Genomic DNA, 24,629 nt, shown 5'->3' on the forward strand with positions numbered 1-24,629 from the left:
AAAAGAGTAATCCTCCTTCCTAAATGCTAGCTGCAGTGGAATACTATTTCCATCATTGCTTCTGATAAATCATAAATGTTAGATTACCATACGTCAGTCACTACATAAAGACTATTTTTTCAGATACAAATATTGCCACCAAGGGTCAAGCTGTTCGGCCCAGGCTTTCTGCAGAATTGAATGGCATAATTTTGATAGAGCATGAATTCTTGTAGCTATTGCAATGCYCTGGTCTCCTGTCCAATTTTTATATATAGGCTGAGAGTACTTAGCAGCCACTGGGGGAATCAGTGGCACAGAGGTACAGAGAATATCTGTATAAACATATTCACACGAATAGAATAACGATAGTGATTCACAGTATGGATGATTTTTCCGTATTACCACCTTAAACTCGAGGTCGTAGGTAACTAATCGTATCTATTGATCAAATATGAGGATTTGAAAATGTTTTTWATCAAAGGTTAGATAGCACTGTCCCTAGTGTTAATGCTGAGCAAGTTAGCCGGGGGTGGGCTGTTGTAGACACTGGTAATGCTGGGAATCCATCCAGTTCCAGACAGGGAGATTAGCAGGGAAGCTCAAGCATCCTGCTGCATCCTCCACCCACCTCCTACCACAAATCTGCACTTTAGCCGGCGCTAAACGGCTGTGTTTTTAAACTTATCTGATGTGAGAATCCCTTGAGTAGCTGCCTTGTTGCTTATATAACGTAGCCAAAGYGGCCGGGGTGCAGAAACGTCACTGCAACAGCATCGGTGGCGGGAGAGAACCGAGAGCAGCATTTGCCTTAGAGGCCTGGAGGGCCAAGAAAAACCCTGGTTCAGCTTTTTAATTTTTCAGTGTAACTCTCAGTTTTTAGGGAGGAGGGAGAGGCAAAAGGAGAGGAAGGGCGGTGTCTGTGAGTCATGAACTTGTGTGTGGGGAAGCCGAATGCAAATCTGCCTTTAATACTCACTCTGACACTATACCTGTAACTGTGTGAATAATCCTGTTGCTTTAGCCATGACTACTTAGGCATTGGAAATTAGACATATGAGAGCGCTTTGCTGAATCAGGCCCTTAGAAAATACTGGGTGTGTTTCTGCTTGCAAGAGCTGCGAGGGGAGAGGCGATTCCTGACTTTGATGAAACCTTCTCCTATGTGATTGAGAAAAAAAGATTCCAGAAATGGTGGCTTTCGGTCTTAACAGCTTCTGCCGGCTCCAAAGCCTGCCAAAATTGGTCTCAATTCAAACCAGTTCAGTGGGGATCTTCATATCCTAAACAATTATTTGGAGTAGAGCAGCAGGAGAAAAAAGTTGTCTGAACTGAAAGTGCACAACATGCTTTTGGGTGCTGCAAAAATGGATCTTAGAAACTGTTGTAGCATACTAAATCTTTTTCTCTTTATATTTTTATTTTCTTTTTATCTTCTAGTGTCACTGTTTTCAAGAGTATGCCTGAAAATGTGCTATATAAATTCAAGGGTTATACTTTGCGCATCTTGATTGAAAGATTTTGTCTGGTTTTCCCCTTTGTGAAAGAAAAGAGAGGCCRAATGTCAGACTCTTTAGTGAGGAATAAAAATGATCTAGCTCTCTTAAAAAAGAATAGGAAGTATACACCATGTATAGCATGTGGGAATGATAGGAGAGGCCTTTAGAAACTATATATATGTGTATTTTTGTATATATAAATCTGTGTGTATATAAACATATAAGTATATAAACATAAGCCAAACTCTAATACTGCAGGCTGGTCATACCTGCTGCATACTTGCTAGAGTTTCCATTATAACAACATATTTTCATGCACTTCATTTTTTGGGCAGCTGTCCTGCAGACCTATCTCTGCTAGAAGATGAATATTTCTGCAAAGCTTGAGCAAAAATTCCTTAGCTTATTCTTGAAAKCATTGGAGGAAAGGAGAATAAGTACATTTCTCCTGTTGTAAAAACACTTCGATTATGTTCCCTGAAATGCTAATGTAAAAAGTACATGCATCAAAAAATGGTAGCAAAGATAAAATTGGAAATCTGAATGAATCTTTCAGGATTTTAGCCATAATGGAAGAGAGCTTATGCTTTTTCTCTAGGAAAGAGAAAATGCAGTGAAGATCATTTCTGAACTTGCCCACTGAGGGTCTGGAAATGCTTGTTTGAACTTCATCCTGCAAATTCTTGTAGTTAATTTCATACTTGTGAGCGGTTGTTAGATGTAATGGGTGTGAGATCTCCATCTAAATTCTGCTGAGTTACTTCATATTTACTTAGCTAAAGCTGGCAGGTCTGTGGTTGTCTCGTTGCTATTGGGACAGTTTTTGTAGAGAAGATTTATAAGCCTATCAGTCAAAAGCTTGTTTAAAAAAATACCCCCAAAAACAAAACAAACAAACAAAAATGCCTTAATGGTTCAGAGCATTGGCAGTATACTGCCCATTTTTGCTGGAAAAGTATTGTCACAAACAAACAGCTCTGACACTGCTCCGTTTAATATCACTACTGCAGAAAATGGCTTCCAGTATAAACATAATAGTCCAAATCATTTCTCAGTTGTGTAGCCCTCTTGCAAAGACAGCAGGGATATTGCCCCTGTAAAATCATCTTGCCTCTCTGTAGATGCTTCCCAGGTTGCTCTCTGTAACAGAAACATTGCGCTCTGCAAAAGGAGCGAAAACGTTTCCTGGAGGCAAGGTTTTCCGTAGGGGAGCTCCATCAGGAGCAGTGCGACTTCTTCTGATTTACTTTTTTTTTTCTTTTTCTTGAATATTAGGTTCTATTAATGCATAACTGAGAAAGGCCCTCATCTCCTATATGATGTTAAATACCTGCTAGATGATGCACATATTTACTGGAAACACCTAGAAATCCTGCCATCCTGCCAGGCAGTGTCCCTCTGAGGGACAGCGGGAAGTGTAAAGTGAGAGTCTGTCAGATGTTTACTTGAATTTGAAATCGCAAGTGTAAAAAGGTCAGTGTAAGTTGGGCATGTGCTTTATAATTAGTTCCCAGAGATTAGTGATGTGCTAATGACCCACTTTCCAAGAGCTGCTGTTCATGCACACAGAGGGCGTGCAGGTGTATTGGGTTTATAATCTCAGTAATACAATGAGAGTGATAAATTCAAAGGAGAGAGGTAAAGCTGTCCCAGAGGAGACTCTAATTTAGAATGTTGCAAAGGAAACACATTAAAGGAAAATGAAGTCTGGGACACTGAAAGAAAGAAAACAGCCTGTGGGCACAGTGACATACTAAATGTGCAAAATTTTACACATGTATTGGCTTCTGCTGCACATATGGTACTTAAACTGAGTGATAAGAAAAGTTCTTTCGCAGTCATTTAGATTTACCACATAAATGTTCTTGGCTAGCATTATTCAGTCAGTGGCTAATAGGTGCCCGTACCCTTGCCGCTGACATGAAGCACAGTATTACGTTGTTCTCTACCAGCTCACCCTTGCAAACTTTCTCCTCCCTCCTCCTCCAAAAACCAGAGCAGGGAGGGAGAAGAGAAAAAAAAAAAAAAAAAAAAAGAATCCAAGGGACTAGATCAGTGTCAGAGCATTAACACTTAGCCGATGACAACTGTAAGGATTAATTCAAGCTGGTTAAATCCTTCTTAGCCAGAATAGAGACTGGCAAACCATCTGGTGGAAAGAGCAGTGTGACAGGACTAAAAGGAAATACTGTCTGAGTAGTCAAGGGAAAAATAAACCTCTCCACAGACTTTTTGGGAACTGGTGTGTCTCCTAGGCATCTAACCGCAGCAAGGGACAGTCTCAATCACAATAATTCAACTAATTATTGTGGCTAAATGTTGTATTTCCATCTCAGGAAAAATTGAATATTATACTTTTAAATTTATTAATTTTTTTTTAATGCACAACTTTTGTATAAAAAAGGCTAAAACCATACATTCAATGAAAAATGATCATTATACCATACAATTTATTTTTTTGCTAATGTATTTTTTACTGCCAAACTATGTTATTCTATTGCTTCATTATTAGAGGCATTTTCAAATGATCTTTACAGGTAAATCTCTTTCCTCGTTGCTGTTCTTGCCAGCTCTTTCCTAATTCATTTATTCATTTGAGAGAGGTGCTGCTGGTCTCCGTGCACACTTTACTGTTTCATGAAAGAGCATAAATGAAGTGCATGTAATCACAAAGACAAAACACAAGTGACCCAAATATAAAGATAGAAGTAGGATCACAAATCTTGGAGCTAGTAGAGGCCGGCTGTCCTGCAAAGACAAGGTGATTAGCCTCATAAACCGCTTTGAGGTTACCTGTCCTGGAATTAAGTGTGTTTGTCTCTGGGGAAGATCAGACAACGTAAATTGGATTTTATAATGACTCTCCCATCTGTGATGTCACTTCACTGATGTTTATATGAAGAGTCTTGCCTGCAATGGGTGTAAGCTTGTTCCACTTGGTTTAGTCTCCTTGTCAATGGAGCAATCTGATGAAACCTTGTAAGAATTTAATTTACAGATGCTGTTCTACTGCATGCATGCTGCTATCCTTGAGCTGTATATACCAGTAACTGGCTTACTGCAAATTATTGGTAGTAGCTCTGCATGCGGTCTCTCAGGAAGTTTCCAAAGTGCATTCAGTAAATATATTTTTCTTCCATTCTGATCTGTTGGTTCCCTTTTTAAACCTGGAAATTCTCTTGTTTATCATCGTCTTGAGAGATAAAAAATATTTATGCAGCTCATGTTGTTGTTCCACTTCCTGATTATAGAGATCTTGTTTGTCTATGAGGAATTTTTCATCCTGCTGCTCCCCAAATACTGCCGTGTGAAGGAATTTGTGAATGTAGTGAATTGGCATATAAGCAAATGTAGCAAATGGCTTTGCAAACACGGAAAAAAAGTGTTTTATTTTCAGATAGARAAACACTGAAGCTTTCGTCCACATCTCTCTTCAGATTTGTACTCTGGGCATTTTCACCCTGAGAATTTCCACACTGGGAACGGGAGAGTCCTATGGTCTATAAGACTTGTCTTGTAGTTGCAATGAACCTGTTTTGTGCAAGGCTAGAGGCAATAAAAGTAAACATGCTTATAGCCTGTGTTACTACCATATAGGACTATAGTGGATGGAAGAGACTTTACTTAAAAATAGTAGACAGATAGTAGTGTTGTTCTTGAGCCAGACCTTGGCCTCTGAATACTGCTAGGTTTGAAGAAATATATTTAGAATATGTCTAAACTAAAAGTTTCATTCCTGCTCCAAATTTGCTTGGATTATTTAAAAGATTGTCTTTGCTCAGTGGAGTAGCCCAAGATAAAGGTAAGTCATGAATTTTGGATCTCAATGAGAAATAAGAGGATCAAAGGAATCAAAATACCAGGAAGGATGAAAGTCTGTTTGCCAGTGTCAGGTCTGATTGCTGATACTGAACGTGAAGTGCTCTTTCACATCCTTGGCAATATCAAACAGGAAGGAACTGTGTGTGTTTATCAGCTTTTTTACAGCACAGTCGTATGTTTCTGAGAATAACCTCTGTCTAATCCAAGATAGGTAATAAGAAATCTCTTAACAACTTCTATATGTTAGAATACTGGACATATCTCAAAATATGGAGTAACTTGGTTTGGGTATTTTAGATCAGTTTATGGATAGCTTGTCCAATATTATTAAAATTGTATGAAAGGCTGAAGCTGTTGATCCTTTGTTGTTTCGATCTTGATGAAAATCCATCAGTCTGGTAAGTTATTCTCACAAAACGGTTGTGCCTTTAGCATGTAGAATAAATAATAGGAATGATTCACCAGGGCAAACTTGCAGGAGTCCCAGAGGAAAAAAATATCCTGGAAAACTGAGTCATGAAAAGGCATCTTAAAAAAGCATCTTGAAAAAATCATAAACTGAACAGTAATATTAACATTGCTATCAATAATTTTTCATCAGCCAATAATTACTAATATGTAGTGCTCCAAATACATCAACACAAGACAAAAGTAAATAGCATATAATTATTCTATAGCCGGGGAAAAGTTCATTAAAACTTTTAAAATTTTGTTATGTTTTTAGCCATCGTAAGAATGGACATACTGGTTCAGACCAAGGATTCACTTAGACTCGTACTTTGTCTCCAACATTGGCCAGAAGTGGATGCCCAGAAAGAAGTAAGAATAGGGTAGGTGTGTATAACACCTTTCCCCCCCCTCCCTTCTTCCTTTCCACCCCCATGTACTTTCCCAACCTCCAGCTGTTTTCAAACTAGGGAATTCCTGAGGCTGGTGGAGTTGGTCGGTTTTGTAACCCCCAGTCCACTTGTCCAGTTGCTTTGTGATATCATGAAGGCTTTCTGCTTATTAAAAATGGAAAGGGTTCATGAAAGGGCAAAAAATGTATAGAATGACTTCCATTTGAGATTCTTGGTTGTGGAGCTTTATGTGAACACAGAAGGAGATGTTTACACAGTGTATGACAGAGCTGTGCAGCTCTTCCCCATAGGACGCTGTAGATACAGAAAGCTTACATGAGCTTGAAAAGCAACTGGACAAATGCTTGCCAAAGAACCAACAACTGTGGTTTACTCTGAAGCTCACTCCTGCTAACTTCACTTTCTTTTCCAATGCAAAAACTARTGCATGAGATGAATAGTTGGTTCCTATCCATCTCTTCTGGGGATATTTAAGAGTCTGTAGACTCTAACATACCTCYTTTAAGTTGTCTTTTCTGTGCTGTAGAGTTTCTACTCAAGTATTCCTCAGATGGAAGTTATTTCATACTTTTGGTCATCCTTTTCCCCCTTTTCTGAATCTTTTCCATTTTTAATGTTTTATTATTGACTAAAGCTTCACTGAGTACATAGTGTGGAAGAACCATGGATGCATGTAATGATGTAATTGTATTTTGTTTCATGCCCTATTGCTTTCTTAACTCCTGGGATATGGCTATCCTTTTTGACTGCTGCCAAGCATTGAGTTGATGATTTTATGGAAATCTTCATCCTGACATTTTGAACAACTATGGGAAAATGGACAAAGCATGACTTAGGGTTCTTTTTGTAATCCAGAACTGAAAACTAATGAATAATTTTTCTTAACAGCTATTTACAAGATCATACTGGTATATTCATACTGAATTTTGTTACTATTAATAGGCTAAAAAATGTGTGCCTTTAGACACCGTAATATTTTTCGTTGACACTTGGCCTGAAATGTATTAAGTTTCTTGTGACAGTTTGCAGTCATCATAATCATACTTGTATAGCACAGAATATGTGAAACAGATATGCATCTGCAATTACATCTGCTTCATAATGGAAAACTAATGGAATACCTTCCAGTTATTGGAAATGTGCTCATACGGTTATGATTGATTATAAAAATCAGATACTGAAACACAATGTTAGTGTTCCTTTTCTGTCATTGTGCCACTACAGGAGTGRTCATAACTTCCTTTTCTTTCAATTGCAAATGGCCCAGAAGAGAGTGATGAGGGTTATTGGGGTCTAGAAAATAAGATGTATGAGGCAATCTGGAAGGATGAGGATTGTCTAACTTAAGGAAGAAGACACCAAAAAAGAATTCAGGGACTGAAAGGCTGCTGTAAAGGCAAAAAGACTAATCTGTTCTCCGTGTCCATGTTAATCCTAAAAGGATTAACACAATGTCAAGAAAAAAATGAGTCTGCAATAAATTTCTATCTTCCCTTCACTAAAGGTCTTGAAACAAAGATCTTGCCTTAAAAGAGCTGTTGTGGGAGAGTGAGACAGGGATAACTAGGATCCCGAGTGAGACAGGGATAACTATAAAATTTACTTGACATTATAGCATACTGCTATATATTTTCCATATCAAATGCTAAGTGAAGTTGGTCCTGTTTTGAGTGTAAGCATCCCTTCTTAGATTCCTCCCAGCCCTATCTGTAACTGACAAAAGTGGTCAAATAACAGTTTGCGAAGACATTTTTATAGAGAAAAAAGTTATCTATCTAGATTTTCGGTCTGGTAAGAACATCACTACTTTTCGGCAGTTTTTTTTTTTTACTTTATTCTTTGTGTAAATTCTTTTATTTCAAACAATCTAATCCCCTGAAATTTTATTGTATATGAGATTTAAGGATTGTTCTACAAATCTTGTGATACTTTGTTCTTTGGCATTTTTTCTGTTAAACCCAGTAGCAAAATCTCTTGAAGCTGTAAAAAAAATTAGGGCAAGCCAGCACAAATTAATTTCACTGTCTGGAGCACAGTGTTCTTAAGGATGTAAATAATCTAATGCTTAGAAAATCTTTGAAATCTTCAGTCTGTCAACCTCTATTAAAATATGATTGTGAAAAAATTTAATATGGATGAAACAATTGAAACTTTTGTGATAAGCAAAGMAGTTAAAGAATTTAATGGAAAATGATATGCTTTTAAATGAACTCTTTAGTAAGCATGACTAGTTCTATAGCAGACATACAGATAGAATAGAAACCTGTGGCAATAAATGTTACTTTCTGTCAGGCTATAATAATGCAAAGACTTATGCACACACAAATTTGATGTCTTGCTGCACTGAATGTGAAAATATGGGCATAAATCTTAAGACAGCCTCCTCCGAAATGCAAACAGAAGAAGGAAAATGCTATAAGAATCTAAGTACCACAAAGCTCTTCTATTCTGATGCTTCTATTAGTTGTTCAAATGAGATCTTTCAAATCTGTGCAGATGGTGTGGCCAGTAAGGTGCAGCAGCACAGATGGAGGAACCTTAGTCTCATGCTGGTGGGCCAGGTGATGGCCTTTTACCCTACAGCTGCTTTTTTTGAGAAAGGAGAATAAAAGGGAGATATAGCAAGAAGACAATCTTAGACTGCTTGTTGTGTTGTCTGTTTTGCACTTGCATGCAGAGCTTGGTCCTGTCCTCATAGATGAGGAATTAGCTGATTTCAGTCTGACAAGAAGTTGTTTGGCAAGTTGTTGAACACTGCAGGCAGGAAGCTTTCATAATTTCACAACTGTATTAGAGTCTTTCCAGTTTCAACTGCCTTTATTTGGAAGAGCTGTATCTTCCAGTATTAAATGGTCACAGATTTCAAATACGAGATATCCTCATCTCCCTTCCCATTTTTCCTTTGTGGAGTTGTCTTTCTTTCTGCACAAGAATCAACACCAGTTTTCCAGTGGCACAATGTAGTGATTTAGTGACCTGAGCATAGGACGAAAAACGAGAAACTTGTGAGTCTACTGCTGGCCTAAACTTGCTGTATGAAATTGTCAGTTGAGGTCATAGTTAAGATAGTTTCAGTAGAGTTTGAGGCTGAACTAAGGTTTATCCAGTGCACTTTGGTGTAGATAAATTTTCATTCAGACTGCTATGTTTCTTTTCTGCATCTGAAATGCTCCTTAGTCSTTATAGGAGTATTGCAAGTGTTACCTAATGTGTATGAAAAACATCTGAAGAGCCAAAACATTGCCTACTTATTACATACACGAGCGACATTCTGACAACTGACTATGAAGTTGACTTAAATTCCTGATTCTGATCTTGTGTTTTATACAAGTCATTTATAGTTCTCCTGCAGTCAATAGAATTGAAGAGCTATTGAAAGGATGAAGTGTGGTATCAGAATCAGGCTCTAGAACTCTTTACTATGTATATGTGATTCAATARTGATGGTTATTTGGAAATCAAATGTAATTTCTTGAGTTCTTGACAATATTAGCGCCTTCAATGGCTGACTTTAAGCATAAACCATCTCAGTAAGACAGCTAAGGAAACAGAATTTGCTAGCTTTTGTTTAAGGCAAAATTCTGTCAGTGGCTGCAGATGCACTAATTGCAAAGAAAGGCAAGTTGGCACATTTAACACACCTTAGAACATGAGAAGAGATAAACAGTTCTTCCTGTCATAAGAAAAAAAAAAGGAATAAAAAGATGAATTGAAGCACACTGGAAACTTCATTTCTCAGCAATAAAATAATATTTTCCCTTTGCCAATGGCCAAGGAGCAGAGAATGTTTTCATAGCTTTTTTTTCTTTCTAAGATTAGTGCAATGTGGCTAGAGAAGTCTAATGCGTTATTTTCCATAGTCGTATTGCTAAAGCCTGTCCCTGAATGTTTGCTTTAAAACCCTACTTTAAATCATCAGTAGTATCCCTTGTAAATTTGAAAAAAGAGCACTGATGCCCTTTGCTATATGCAACAGAAAGGCTTTCTCACTTGCTCTTTTTTCATGACAAGTGGCTGTTGTTCATTTGACAAATCATACCTTAAGCTCTATGCTTGAGGTGAAATGTAGTCGGTGCTGTAACACTCACTGACTATTTATTCTGAAAGCAGCTAGCGAATTGTATGTGTCCCACTTTTGAGAAGGAGCCTATGCTGCACATCTTGTGTGATATCGGTTGTGTAAATCAGTTCTGCTCGGTCCATGGTACTCTTCATGGCTGTATGGACTGGTGAAGTGGACTTAGAGATATGTTTTTGCCCAGAGGGCAGAAGCAGAATGGCTGTTGTAGAAATGCAACAAAACTTTGGGAAATATGAAGAGGAAGTCGTGAGCATAGCTGTGCTTGAGAACAATTATTATTTTTCTATTATAAAAAAAGGGATATTCGGCTTCCTGAAAGAACTCCTGGGCAAGGTGAAAAGTGCAGCTTTCTCCAGAGAAGGAGAACACAGCTACTCTCATCTGACCGTGTGTCTCCACGAATGAAGACGCTATGTACACAGTTCGAGGTTAATCTATATATCAGGTTCAGCAAGTTTGTTGTGTTTCTAATTTCTGCACAGATGAAAGAATTTGTCTTTGCAAGGGCAAAACCCAGGCTCTGTGTTTCTCCGTCCCTGCTGGAACTGCCTAATGAACTCTCTTCCATATTTACATTAGGTGATTCAAATTAGTTTGCCTTTAAACTAGTTCAAACTTCAAACTAGGTTGAGCAAATGAACTGTATGACAACTGATGTGTTCCTGCTGATTTCCTTACCGGCAGGGGATAGTGAGCAGTACAGTTTTAACTCTTTCAGAGTACTCTTCGGAAGTCTCGCCTAGTTTCATCAACGTGCTGGCTGCAGCTGATCATGAATTGTTCCTTTTGGTCTGTAAAGGTACTGGCAGTGACACTTCTAGGCTCCACTTGCTGCCTTTACACATTAAGGTTTTATTTTGAATGCCTTCTAAAACCACTCTTTAATGTTGTAAATATCACCACTTCTGCTCCTGTCTTTTCACCAATACCTAGCCAGATAAGCGTCTTCGAATTTGCCGTGCTTTTTTTGATCAATGAACTTTCTCATGGTACACAAACCAAATTGGTGTCTCTGTACAGGTCATAGCTTGTTTCTCAGAAAGGTGATTTTGAGTCTGTTAATATGAATTTAGTTAAAACTTGACTTGTTAATCTGTGTTTTCATCTCCTTTTGTGCCATTTTTAATTGGAACCGTTACCCCSTTCCTATTCAAATACCCATTTTTAAACACAGTACTACTTTAAAACTTTTTGCTAGTCCCTGTTGAAGGAAATAGCTTTTATACCATACAGCAGCACAAAGAAATGCCTTTTATTGACAGCAATATTGGGCTTTAGGTTTTTGTGTAATAAGGGAGCAAATGGTAAAAATCAGGCTTTACATTTGAAAGTGTTGTGGAAATTGATGAAAACTCTTCACCTGAGATTTGAGTACATATTTTTAATTTTTCCTCCCAAAAGATGCTCGTCCCTATGCCTGGACTATTATTCTGCTGTTTCCTGCGTTTGCTCTATGTTCTAAGTATGCTAAAGTCGGCTCTGTTCTATGGTGCACATGTAACTGGGACATAATGTTCTCGTACCTGTGCATCCTCAGACACTTCTGAAAATTGACAGAGTTCAAAACTGACTTTTGAAATTTGAAAGAGAAAAACACGTGGCTAGAGCTTTACCCTAACTTTGATCCATTCTGTTTATACAACAGGGTCAATAAAAGCTAATTAAGATTGACTTGTTTTTACTCTACTTCTCTTATTTTTCCCATGTGTCCCTTGCCAGATATGGGGCAAATTTTGCTCTAGTTGTCAATGCCAGTTTGCCACTACTGTCTGTAAATCAATAGAAATGCAGTAGTATTTTGCTTGTATCTCCTTGGCCATTGCAGAGCTCACAGGATGTTGCCTTGTCAGTGACTATACTGGGAAATGCATACAKGCCACACTCCTTGCACCTAGTGTGGTCTGTTCAGTGTGTGAACATCATCCTGTAGTAAGATTATTCCACAGATTAAAGTATCAGATTCCATTAAGAGAAAACTTGTGTGGTCAATTAAAGTCATATTTACCAGAAGTGCAGCCTTTTTGCCTTGTGTGCCATTACAGTTAAACACTGGTCACAAATTAARCAGGTGCCACAAAAATAGAGGCATTRTATATATATWTTTTTTTAAATGAGATAGATAATTGTTCCCTTCCATTTAATGGTCTTGCGTTGTTTTTTAAGATTCCATCTTAAAAAAAGAGAAGATCTAGWGTGCAGTATTTCCTAGCAACAAGTTAAGCAGCTTCTCATTTGGCTTGGTTATCTTAGTGTCTCTACCTAAATGTTCTTAAAGTGAAGATCTGAAGTGCAATAAGCAAGAACACAGRTATATGCATCACTTATTTCCCACAGAATTATCACTAGTTACATTAAAAACCGGCAGCGTAGATAAGCCTTTGCTTGGAATAATKCTTCTCATTGTTTTATCTTGAAAGGTTAAAAAATCTTTGAGCTTTTTTGAGCTACATTGCTGTGCTTAAAATCTGTTTTGCAGGACTCTAGGGCTAGCTTTGCAGAAGTGTTTGCCTGTTTCTCCCAGTTTTCTCATGTGTCCCTTATCAGACACAGGTTACCTCCAGTTCTTGATGTAAATGCTTTTTGTCTGCTGCTCTCCCTAAATCAATAGCAATGCATTTGCATTTTGCCTCTGTGTTCCTGRTGCATGTTGGAGCCCTACAGGCATCTGAATCTCAGCTATTTCCCTAATACCTTTTTTATTTTCAGATCTAGTCTTTAGCTTTTTAAAGTGGACATCTAATAAATCGATTTTGTGACTCATCATTATAAGTCTAAATATTACCTGTTAAACTAAAGACACAGTTTTGGGACACACTTGGCTTCAGTGCAAATTTGTGATAACTCTATTGACTTAAAGGGCATTGAGCATTCTAGGGCTGAGGTACAAACTCTGATCTTGTTTGTACTGGCTTATTGGGACCTGAGGTAGATGCTCACCTCATTTGGTAAGTTTATGTCTCTGTAGCCTTCCGTACTGAACAGACAACTGGCAAATCCATTTTAGGCAAATTGACAGAAGTCAGGCAACACAGATTGTGGTTGCTGGAACCTCAGCCTTGGGGAAGGAGTCTGAGGTTGTTGCTCGGTCATGCTCACTGAACGAGTGACATTGTAAAAGCTTATGCTTGCAGCTATTTAAGAAATTAGATTTTTGACTTTTTCCAGGTCTTTCACTCTTCGTTGCAAACAGAAATATAGTCGATGTARTCCACAAATTGTTTCTTGTGCTAGGTCAGATTCAGTGTTCAATTTGGAGACAAATCAGTATGAATCTAGAGTTACTTTACACCAAGATTAAAGGAGGGGAGGAAAGTCTTGCAATTATGCAYGTTCATAGGTTATTAACAAGAAGGAAGAGGTAGTGTGAAAAAGTAGGACTTGACAAGTAAAGTATGAACAGGCAAAATGTGCTTGCTGGATGAAGCAGGTAAATTGCCTGAGGCAATCTTTCCCAAAATTCAGTTCTGAAGCTTTGGATGCATATGTTGGCCTTTTATGGATTTCAAACATGGATAACGTGTAGGAATGGGAGACTCAAAATACTAGCACCTCTTGGTATCAACTATCCTGATGATGTTAAAGCAAGCTCTCAGTTTCATTGGAGCATAACTCTTGCAGCTGTGCTCAGAATAAGGCCTAAATATATAAGGGAGAGGAAATCAATGGCCTGGCTAAGAAAGTTAATCTTTGCCTGTGTTTCCACGGCAACAAAGATAAGGAAATAGAAACTGTCATGCTTAGAAAGTGGGTTCATCAAATTAAAAGGGAAAATTGCTCTAGCAAAATTAAGAGATGCTGGTTATCTTTTTAAAACCCGGTAAAACTACCCATGTAAGGAAGAGCAAGCACATTGAAACTTAGGACTTACCCTGATGGGAAAGTTGCTCTGAACTGAGTCAGCTAGCTTACTGTGTGGCTACTGTATTAATCACGTGTGAGTGCAGAGGAAGATGCTYCTGTAGGCCATGCATAAGGACTGTGTCCCCGTGGAAATCGATGTATTTACCTGAAGATCAGTTCTGTTTGAGTATATTGCATGTATTTTGCATATTTGCTGTAAAAAAAAGGAAAAAACCCAAAAGACTGTTACTRTCCTCTCAACTTACTTTATTAGACACATTAGTCTCCTASTTTACTCTGAATTAACTCTCAATGTATGTCAACAAATATTTCGGGTAAAAATTCAAATCTATTTTCTGTTGCAATTGAATCCTCACCTAAGCAGGAGCCTGGTAAGACTGCTGCTTTCTTTGTATAGAAACATATATATATATAAAGATTTTTTATATAATAAACCCTTTATATATAAAGATTTTTTTCATATAGGGAACTTGTATGTGTGTRTATATATAWATATATATATAGACTGTATGTCTAAATCCTGCATATATACCATATGCACATACACACAAAGCTGGAGTATGTGTGTAGACAGACATACAAACACGTGTATGTCCTGGTCAGCAGATTGGCTTTCACACTCAAAAGCRCATCTTTGGAAAATGGCTTTAATCGTTGCTAACATCAGATCGGCTGTTCATTTAATAGTAAATTAGTGAAAATGTCACAAGCTGATGTAAAGGTTAGCACTGATGCAGTGGAGCTGCTGGCAGCAGTTCACCRCTTTAAATCCCATTGACAAGGTCTCGCTGACCTGGTTGAAGGCAAGCTCCTTCCTAGACTTGCTTTAGTTTTACTGATGCYTCATTCTTATTTCTAAGACCTAGAGCAGCTTCTGTTCTAAAKTAGTTTTTTTAAAGTCTGTTCCAAAATAACAGCATAAAAATAGGATCCAGCATGTAAAGACTTAACTAGGGAAAGATTTGGAGAAGGATTTATTACAAAATGTAGCTGATCTGTGCTTCTAAACTGCTCTCCCATCTCTGCTTTAGTTTTTTCAACAGGTGCTATCTGAGCCAATGCTATTAACTTTCTTCAGCTGGAATGATGGAATTTGATCCCTCTCCTGGATCAATTTCTATATGCTATATGGCATGGTTTCTTGTAACAGAAAAAGGTGAAAAAAGCTAATGGTGCTGCTGTTTATTTTCTGTTGATTTAAGATTGTGTAATTGAAAGCTAGTAACAGCAGTGACTCAGAATTTGGACTTCTACAAGAAAATAAATTTGAATTTTTACCCGAAATATTTGTGGACATACATTGAGAGTTAATTCAGAGTAAACTAGGAGACTAATGTGTCTAATAAAGTAAGCTGAGAGGACAGTAATAGTCTTTTGGGTTTTCTCCTTTTTTTTACAGTTTATGGTTACAGGTCACTAAAAAATCAAATTTCTTCTGAAGAGGTAAGAACAGAGAATTCTTGGTGGAAACTTGGACTCTCCTGTTGGAATTTTTRTGATAAAATAACTATTTGAAAGTGAATTGGATGTGTTCATTTTCCAAATTCCCCTCTGAATTTTTTTATTCACTTTCTTGCAGTCTTCCCTGCCCTCCCACTGTCTCTTTTTGCTGTGGATTGCAAGGTGATGTTGAAGTCTCTTATGTTTTCCTTTCAATGTCATTACCTTTCCAGATTTTAAAACAACAGTTGGAAAGAGGATTTTGGAAATGGAGGTGCAGAAGTTTCAAACTGACACTTTTATACCTGGGGTAAAAAGACTTAAGCTAAAATCTGCATGACGTTCAGTTTTTGCTRAAATCTTATTTGACACAAAACTTAGCATATTTCAAAATGTCTGGAAGCCTGCTTTTCTATTAGAAAAAATTTAGCTGGAGAATCCTGAGAAGTTTTCTGTGCATATTTTTTCCTCTACTTCAGAAACTGGACAGAGTTCAAATCCATATGAATCCTTTAGTTTGATTTGTACATCTCCTGAGTCACTAGTGACTTAGCATGACTTAGATGTTAGTCCAGTGGAGCTCAACAGTGGATTACCAGAAAGCTGCCTTATTCCAGCCTTCCTTCTCCCACACTATTAGCGCTCTATTTAGTCTTCTCACTGAGAAATTATTAGTCTCCTGGAGCTGACAGCARCTGAATTGCTCTTTTAGCTGAAAAACAATGGAGCATCGTGACAGGGCAATGTGGAAACGCTTACACTGTGCATTTCAACTTTCTGTAGATCAGTCTCCTCTGCAGTCACGTTTCACAAGTGTCCTTAATAATGTGTATAGGTTCTAAGCAGAAAGGGTGCTGAGTGACAGTCTAGTGTTCAGAAGGGGTGTGGGCTGTGCTRTTTTTGCATATTTGCCTTGTTCTAGCTGAACAGCATCTTTAATGGGATTATAGTATTTGCCAGAAATGCTGGTGGGCTTTTAATGCATTGATTTTTTTGACATCATTGAAAATGGGATACTTGCTTTCTGTGGCACATGCTACGTAAGGCTGAATAATCAAATGATTAATATACTGGGCTTATTAGCTCTAATTGGTAAGATAAGTGTTGAGACTGGAGGAATGTGTGTGTAAGGAAGGAAGAGAAAAACACAGAAGATGAAAAATAGAAATGAAAGAAAAATAAWGTAAATAACCAGGAGCATTTCCTTTCATGCTTGAGGACTTGAGAAAGGAAGGAACTCGGTCAGTAAAGGCAGGGCAGCGCCTCATAAGGAGCTTCCTAAACAATGCTCTTTGAAACAACAGCAAGGTAATAGATCTAAAGATTCAGATTACCTTGCTTGACCCTGGTGATRCAGCTGTTTTGCCAAGACTTAGAGCTTAAGGATCAAAGGAGAGACAAGCTGTTCAAAGGTCTTCCTGAATGGAAGGAGGGCAGGGTGGTCAGCTGCAGGGACATGTCACACTGATTGAATCAAGTCCCTCAGCAAGACGGTGTTGCTTTGATTCAAAAAAGGCCAGGATTAGTCAGTTTTGTGTAGTTGTTTGTAGGAAACGTCAGACATAGGGGAAGCATGCATCTTGATGTTTTTTGCCTTTGTCTTTCTGTGCAACATCTTCATTTCTGGCAAATCAGCTCCATGCAGCAATGACGAATCCGCTTCTGCAAAACAGCAAACTCCTAGCCGCAGTTATCCAGAAGGCAACAATTTTTGTCAGGTCTGCAAGATGTTACAGCTTTACCTCTGACTAAGGTTACAGCTACCTGTGTCACTTGGCCTTCCCCTGGAAAAGTGGAGAGACAGATTTATGACTCAGAGCTCTCAACTTTTAGCTGGTTGACAATACATCATTTAGTTCAACCGCATGTGCTGAGGAAGCTGTTCTGCTGCAAAGAAATTGCGGACAGTACAAGGAATGCAAACTGAATGTTCATCAGCAATTCCRTACTATTACGAAAAAGTAAATATTGTATTAGTGTGAAATGGAAAGGGTTATCTGAAAAAAATGTGTAATACTCCACCTGCTCTACTTGGCCTTAATAAGACCTTGACTAGAGAGCCGGGTCCAGCTTTGGATGCTCCACTCACAGAGAGTGATGTATTTGCTCATCATGCTGCAGATCAAATCCTGTTTTAGCAAGCTTAGGTGAATAGCCCATATCTCTGCAAGGAACAGTATGTATTGGAGAAGCCCCATCTGGTGTTCCGTATAAAATAAGGGAATGGTTTAGCCCAGCTCTTTGTAGAATGTGCTGCACAAAGCTAGGAAATTTAAAACTATCCCATAATCTGCATGGGAGTGAGTCAAAGATTGCACAGATGTTGTAACAGCACAGTGCTTCTACACACTGCTGGGGCAAAGTGACCAAAATCTGTGCTGTTTCCTGTTCTGCTGCAAATATTTGAAAAAAAAAAAAAGTGAGTTTTGGAATTTTGAAAGTGCCAGACCCACTCCCAAGAATACTATCCTTCCCTTTTCAAACTGAAAACCAGGTGGAAGTAGAGAAGGCAGATCTCTCTGCTGTCGTCCTGACTGCAGTGATATGGCCTTTCCGGATGACAGATTTCTGCCTGCATGGCTCCAGTTTCTCCCAGGCAGATAGCCCTCATGCTAGCAAACTTTAAAATGTTTGTGGGAGGAGCAGGTTATCTGCTCAGCTTCCTGTAAACAAGATGCAMCCATTGCTCTCTGGAAGACAGCCAGCACCACCTTCAACTAGGTAAAACAGAAATTGCTGTCCTTGAACTTGCACGTTCTATTTCCCAGTAGTTTAATGAACTTCCTTATATTGTGGCAAGGYTGACCTCAGGATATGGGTCGTTAGAACAAATATTTCAGGTGACTAAAACACCAATATAATGGTAGCACGAGGAGGTAGGTTAAGTGTGAAGTTGCTGGAACACTCTGTGCAGCCTTGAGAACGGTACCAGAAATAGCCTACTCACGTAGAAACTCTACACAACTATTTGTGCTACTTATCTATTGAATACAAAACAAGTGGTTGTAGGTAACAGTTCCATTAGTGTTGAAATAGATCCGTTTTTTATTTAGTACTCTGGATTTTTGCCATTCATCTGATCGTCCGGTATGCTTTGCAAGTAGCTAACAGCAAGCTGGCTAAAGACGTGAAGTGCAAGGTGTTCATAGATCTTGCTAGTTAGCTGTAGAGAGTATACTTGTATAAACTTTTATAAAACAAACCTGCTAGTGTGTTGAGGAAATTCTTCTAATAAACAAAATAAAACATTTCTGCTCAGTCTTTATTCAAGACAAATGTTGTAAGTGTCCAAGAATAGCTATGGGATTATCTTATAGCTGCAGAAAGAGCAAACTTTTGATTTGCTTTGAGGAGTCTGTTCATGTTTTCCCTTGTCTTCATGTAATCTGCCTGCATATACTTGTATCATTTGTCTTAACRCTTCTTTCTATAATATGTAGGTGTTTTGTTCAGTTCTTACTGTACGGTTTTGGTAGGCCTAGCCATAGAGCGCAACCCCCTAAGGATGAACCAGTGTACACACTGTGCCCTCGAGGCCAGTCAGTTCTGGCTCTGAGGCTGCCAAAGGGAGCAAATTCCAAGTGCTGGGGAAATTCCCCTTGCTCCCTGCCTGGGACACAATGTTGCGTATCACTGCTGCCTGRCATGTCCTCTGCCTTGTTTCCTTTTATTCCATGCAACAAACTGTCTTTCCTTAGTATTCCCTAAATATCAGGATGGTAGGAAGTCAGGATCACTCTCAGCTGACAATGTCACATGTCCATCAGTTGATGGACGAATCTAACGCTGGTTAGATTCAGCCTGGATCCAGACAAAATCATGAGGCACAGCTAGATCTACTTACAGCAGTCACTGCCCATCCAGAGGGGGACTGGGCCAGGCTCAGCTAGAAAAGGTAGTTACCCTGCATGCTTAGGATGTTTTGGAATATGATCAGCTGTTGGCAGCATACAATATTGGCTCACCTTCATGTGAAACACTGCCATGGCTCACTGATCTTGTTCTGGAGCGACCTAGCAATATGTAAACCAAGCCTTGATTGTACTTTGAATGCTCCAAAGGAGGTCACTAAGACTGCAATTGGAAAAAAAAAAAGTGCTTTTGTCAAAAGCATGATACATTATATAGGCTACATTTACAAGGCAGAAAGACAGGACATTCAGTCTTAGGAAATATATTGATCTATGAAGAAAAATAACCCAGAGAACTTTTTTGCAGGAGAAATGAACTGTTGCAAAAATAAAAACAATTTGTGTTTTTACTGAATGTGTACAAATCTAAAGAAAACTGAGGTTTATAATGGTTGCCTTCTAATTTGCAAATGAGGTTTCTAGCATGCTTCTTTTATCTAATATGAAAATAAACTAGACCTACTATTGCAGTAGGCCAATGTTAACACTACCTTTTAAAAAGTATTATTTACTATTTGCTCCTCTTAGACAAAGCCTGATACAAGAGTTAAGAAACATAGCAGTGGATACTTCCTGATAGCTAGTGGCTCAACAAAAGAAAACACAAACTCAGATTTGGTGTCCATTTCTTCCATGTTTATAAGGTATCATGACAGGCTTGTGTTCAGCTGCCCTAAACTCCAGTTCATTCGCTTTRCCTACTATTTCATATTTGCTGGAGCTGTGCTTAAATCAATGCTAATAATGAACACCAGCCTGGTGCCAAGAGTGAAGATGAGGCACAGACAACTAACAGAAGTTCAGTTTGTATCCAGGGACTGATGATCCCAAACCGTCTTGTCCACAGGTTGAATACTCAGTGTAGAAGTGGCTGTGCYGGAAGTGTATTTTTTTTGGACAAAAGGAGTTGTGGAGCCCACAGGGACTCACAGTCCTTGAAACTGAAAACTCAGCCTGAGCCTGGAAGTTGTGCTCTTGCAGTGATACTCCTGTTGTGGTATTTGTGCACCTACTGTGAGCAGAGGCATCTGAAAAAACTCATTGTAAAAGCCTGCATTTATGTTAAAAGGAGGAGAGACTTAATTCAGGGAGATCTGGACTAAATATCAAAACTACTACTGACTTTAATTGGATCCTTATCTTAACTCCTTGGGATTCGCCTGGCAACGATGAGCTTGATAATGTGAGGAGGGCCGACATTGAAAGCCCTGCACTGGGCATTCTTGCTCTTTGAGGGAGTTCAGATCTTGTTCTCCAGCTGGTAACTCAGATCCATTTCTATCTATGAAAGGGAAATACAAAAGAACATAAGCACGTGGGGAGTTTTAGGTTTTGTTGCATTAATGTACTCAGAGAAGGAACAAATAGTCTGAGTTCACACAAAAAGCAATGTTTGCAGATTTATTTTGGAGACCAAAAAAAAAAAAAAAAGCTATTATTCTAAACACCCAGCCCTAATTTATTATATTCAAAATACAGCGAAGGCTTTTTCTCAGAGCAGTGTTTTCTTTGTTATATTGATATAAATGAGTGGTGTTCCCAGAAGGAAAATATTTTCCATCTGATGCTTTCTTTTATAATAAGGAAATTATGAAGTCTCTCATGGGGTTACTCCACTGATAAACCATGCTGTGTTAGTAAATAGTTCAGCTGAAGCACAAGTCCAGGAAARTAGTCTATGACCAGTTTCTCTGAACCACTTTTAACTGCATTCAAACAATATTATTGAGGTAGGAAGGAAAAGAACACTGTGATCAATTTTCCATAAATTATATAGACTTGAAGTGCTGTAAGCATCACAGATTTTGGGAGATTTGTCCTGTTCCTCTCTTCTCCTACCCCTGCCACCTCTGCAAAGTGGCTGTTTGCAGTTTTGAGAGAAATTCAAACTTGGAAAGATGTGGGCTAGAGAATGGACTACTGATGATCTTTCTGAAAAACCTTTTGATTTTGAATCATTCTTCTACTGGGAAATGCAAACAGCTTGCATTTAAAAAAATATTTTCATGTTTATTGCTAGAGTATTTACTAAATGATTGTTTTTGTCCTGGTAAGATCTTGTTATTTTGTGGTTGATGATTTATTTTATTATGGATTGCGGTGTTAATAATTTGCAAGATTGCCTGGTGACTGGAATAGATCTCTTGACTTAACCAACTACTAAAACCAAAATAAACGTTGGAGACTTTGATATATGCGGTCATTGGTTCATATGTTAAAGGTGACAAACAAGTGACTCATGCAAAAAAACAAAAGCTCACTTAAAACATCTGGCCATGTGCTCAAGCTGTACTACTCTGTGTATATGAGTAAATGTATGGTGAATCTGCTAGACTGCTTCTTGAGTCCCAAAGATGCCACCAAAATATTGTTTTAAACTATAAAAGCTCAGTTCTACTCATTAACCTATGTATTGAGGAAAGAGAGGTATGTATCTACTTGTGCTAGGAAATATTTTCCCATATATGTCCTCTGTTTTATTTTTTTCCTCCTTTACATATGGATCATTGCCACTTGGAGCAAATTGCAGTTTTTAAAACTGAAAATAATGAACAGAAAGTGAAATCAAATGAATAATAGAATAATAATATTTTCCTTAACTCTTTCACAAGCTCTTTCTGACACCAGACAAACTGCAGAGAAGACTGTTCATTTTAGAGTTCGCAGTGGATTGTGCAAGTAAAGCCATGACTTTTGGTCTTGTCACTAATAACCATCAGTGACTAATAACCTCTTGAACAAGATGGGAATGATGGGAATTGCTTATTCTCATTCTTTCCCCCCYTCCCCCCCCCCCCCAAGAAGTAGGAGAATGAGCAAAATCCAAGAGAGCAGCATTTCCTGGGCAGCAGGCACAACTGGGATGCTTTGCAGCAGCTCTCATCCTTTTAGTAGCCTCACTGGAAGGACTCCAGCTCTTGCTTTCAGCCTGTTTTCTATAATGAAAAGCTTCAGGGGAGGATGGTGATACAAGTGCTGTCTGCTTCTCGGCAGAAATGGCAAATGCATGCAGTGAATTCGAGCCTCATGAGAGACGCTTCCTTCACAGTTCTGCAGCTATTAGGCATCACCTGCCCACAGAGTGTCTTATGATTCTTCCTAAGGCTTTCTAGAAGGGATATTTTTTCCTAAGCCCATTAAAAAGTCTTCCATTTTAAGCTATGTCTTCCCCACTCTGTAATGTATGCACCTTTATTTTAGCTTTAATGTCAAATCCTGTATCTGACTGCACATCAGTCTCAAATGAGTAGGTCATAGATACACAAAACTGATCTAGATTCTAGTCTGTGTTTAGGAAGTGACTCGTTTTTATGGAAGTCCAGGTCCAGGCATTCCTGAATGCCACGGTGTCTTGCATCTAGCCATGAATYGCAGCTGGACTCCATTTCTGTTGTCTTTGTTGAGCTGTTGCAATGAAGAACTATCCTGTCTGATTAGTGTTAGTCTTAAGGAGGCATTATTTGCTACATGCTAAGTATTACCTGACACAGATTGACAAAATACTCCATTCTACGTATGTACATTTTTAGTAGAGAAATCAGTGTGTGTTTAGTTGCACATGCAAGGATTAAGCCTTGCTGCATTTTCCTCCTATGGTATTAGCCAATATTTATGTTGCTTGCTAATGTGTACCAACAGTATACTAGAAGCCACTCCTGAAGATCAAAAAATTGTCCTCTATGCATTTGGTTTAAGAGCAACGAGAAAACCTGAAACTGCACAGGGAAGACACTTCAGCTGACATGAGAAAGCGCTCTTCATTGGGAGTGGCTTTGTTCCTGCCAGTGCTGAGATCCAGTGCTGTATTTGTGGAGCCTGTTATAATTGAGAAACTCATTTTAGCAGTAATTCTGTGCCARTTCCATTTCTTCTAAATGGAGATTCCTCAAAGAAAGATGTTAAATGCCTTGTTGTTACTCATTCCTTCTTGCTCTCGGGCAGGTTTGTGTGACTATCTTTCTACTTAGTAAAGAGGATCTGAATCTGAAATGAAGTACAATGTTAAGCAGAAAACCGTAAGTGCAGAGGGGTTCATTGCTTCTGTAGAAATAGCTTACTATGAAGTTTCCTGGATATTCATTTCTGCTTTTTAATTAATATATGCTGAAAGTGAGGGAATACCAAGCTTCTGTGAAGCATTGCTAAGGAGCAAGAATGACTTCCCCTGGGATGGGAGGGGTATGGCACTGTCGTCCAAGCTGCCTCGCTGTCATAGGGATGGCGGTTGTGCTCCCTTGAGCTGCTGTCTTCCAACCTCTTTGCAATTCAGACTGCAAAATTGTTGGTTGTTGAAAGGAAAGTTTCTTTACCCCTCATTCTGCCTCCCATCTCCCCCTCCCCACCAAAACCCTCAAGCCCTGATGAATGCAGGAACAGCATAACTATAATCTTTGAAGTGTTGCTCTTTGGAGATGTAAGATTTGYGAGTACGCTTGAAAGACTGGCCCTGCTAGCAGTGCAGATGTTTTTGGTGCTTGCTCTGGCTACTGCGTTCAACTACTCTCAGAGGAGTTATTAGCATATGAACACTGAAAAATGTCAGTGCTAAATTCTAAGATCAGACGAACAGGTGACACTACAGCAGCTGGCTGGAGCAAGGGATTATTCCTCCAGGTAGGACAAAAATGAAGGAAGGTATGAGGAACAGGATAATACCAATAAGACCTTTAGGTGAACATCTGCAGAGATGACATTTTTTTTCCAAGGAAATGTTTAAATTTTTCCTGCAGGAATCTTCTTTTTTTTCTCCCTACCTACTGAGAAAAGGAACTTTTTTTTTTTNTTTTTTTTTTTCCCTATGAAGGAATTGTTCTGATGGCCTGCCACTCTGTCCTGGTCTAAATGTTTGTTTTAAATTCTGTATAGTTCTAAAAGCTTATAGTTCTAAAAGCTCTATCTTAAGGGTCTACTGATTCTTTTCCTATTTTTCTTTTTCATGTCCTATTTTTTTCTGCTTTTCCCTTCATTGTAGGAATGATAGATGGGGTAATACCCAAAATCCCAATACAAATTCTGTCCCTTCAAAATGAACAATATAAAAATCTGGAGTCTGAATGCATTCAGCTTAATACTCCATAAACTGTGGAATTCTTTTGAAGCTCAGTGTACGTTATGTTATGTCTAGAAATAGTGTTATGTTTGGAGTAATGACTGAGATAATTGTCCACTGCAAGTC

The 24,629-nt window shown here is 38.6% G+C and overlaps 1 long non-coding RNA gene across 1 annotated transcript in view; it reads left to right on the forward strand.

Annotated features, from left to right (window-relative positions):
* The window catches only part of LOC146589775 (uncharacterized), an 88,252-nt gene that overhangs the window by 29,525 nt on the left and 34,098 nt on the right, over positions 1 to 24,629 (forward strand). Inside the window, exon 6 of the long non-coding RNA XR_014897113.1 lies at positions 6,025 to 6,130. This is a non-coding gene — a long non-coding RNA (uncharacterized LOC146589775). The remainder of the gene's footprint in view (positions 1 to 6,024; positions 6,131 to 24,629) is intronic.

Source organism: Rhea americana, unplaced genomic scaffold (assembly GCF_003343005.1).
Source record: "Rhea americana isolate MKP2758 unplaced genomic scaffold, rheAme1 scaffold_434, whole genome shotgun sequence".
NCBI classification, from domain to species: Eukaryota; Metazoa; Chordata; class Aves; order Rheiformes; family Rheidae; genus Rhea; species Rhea americana.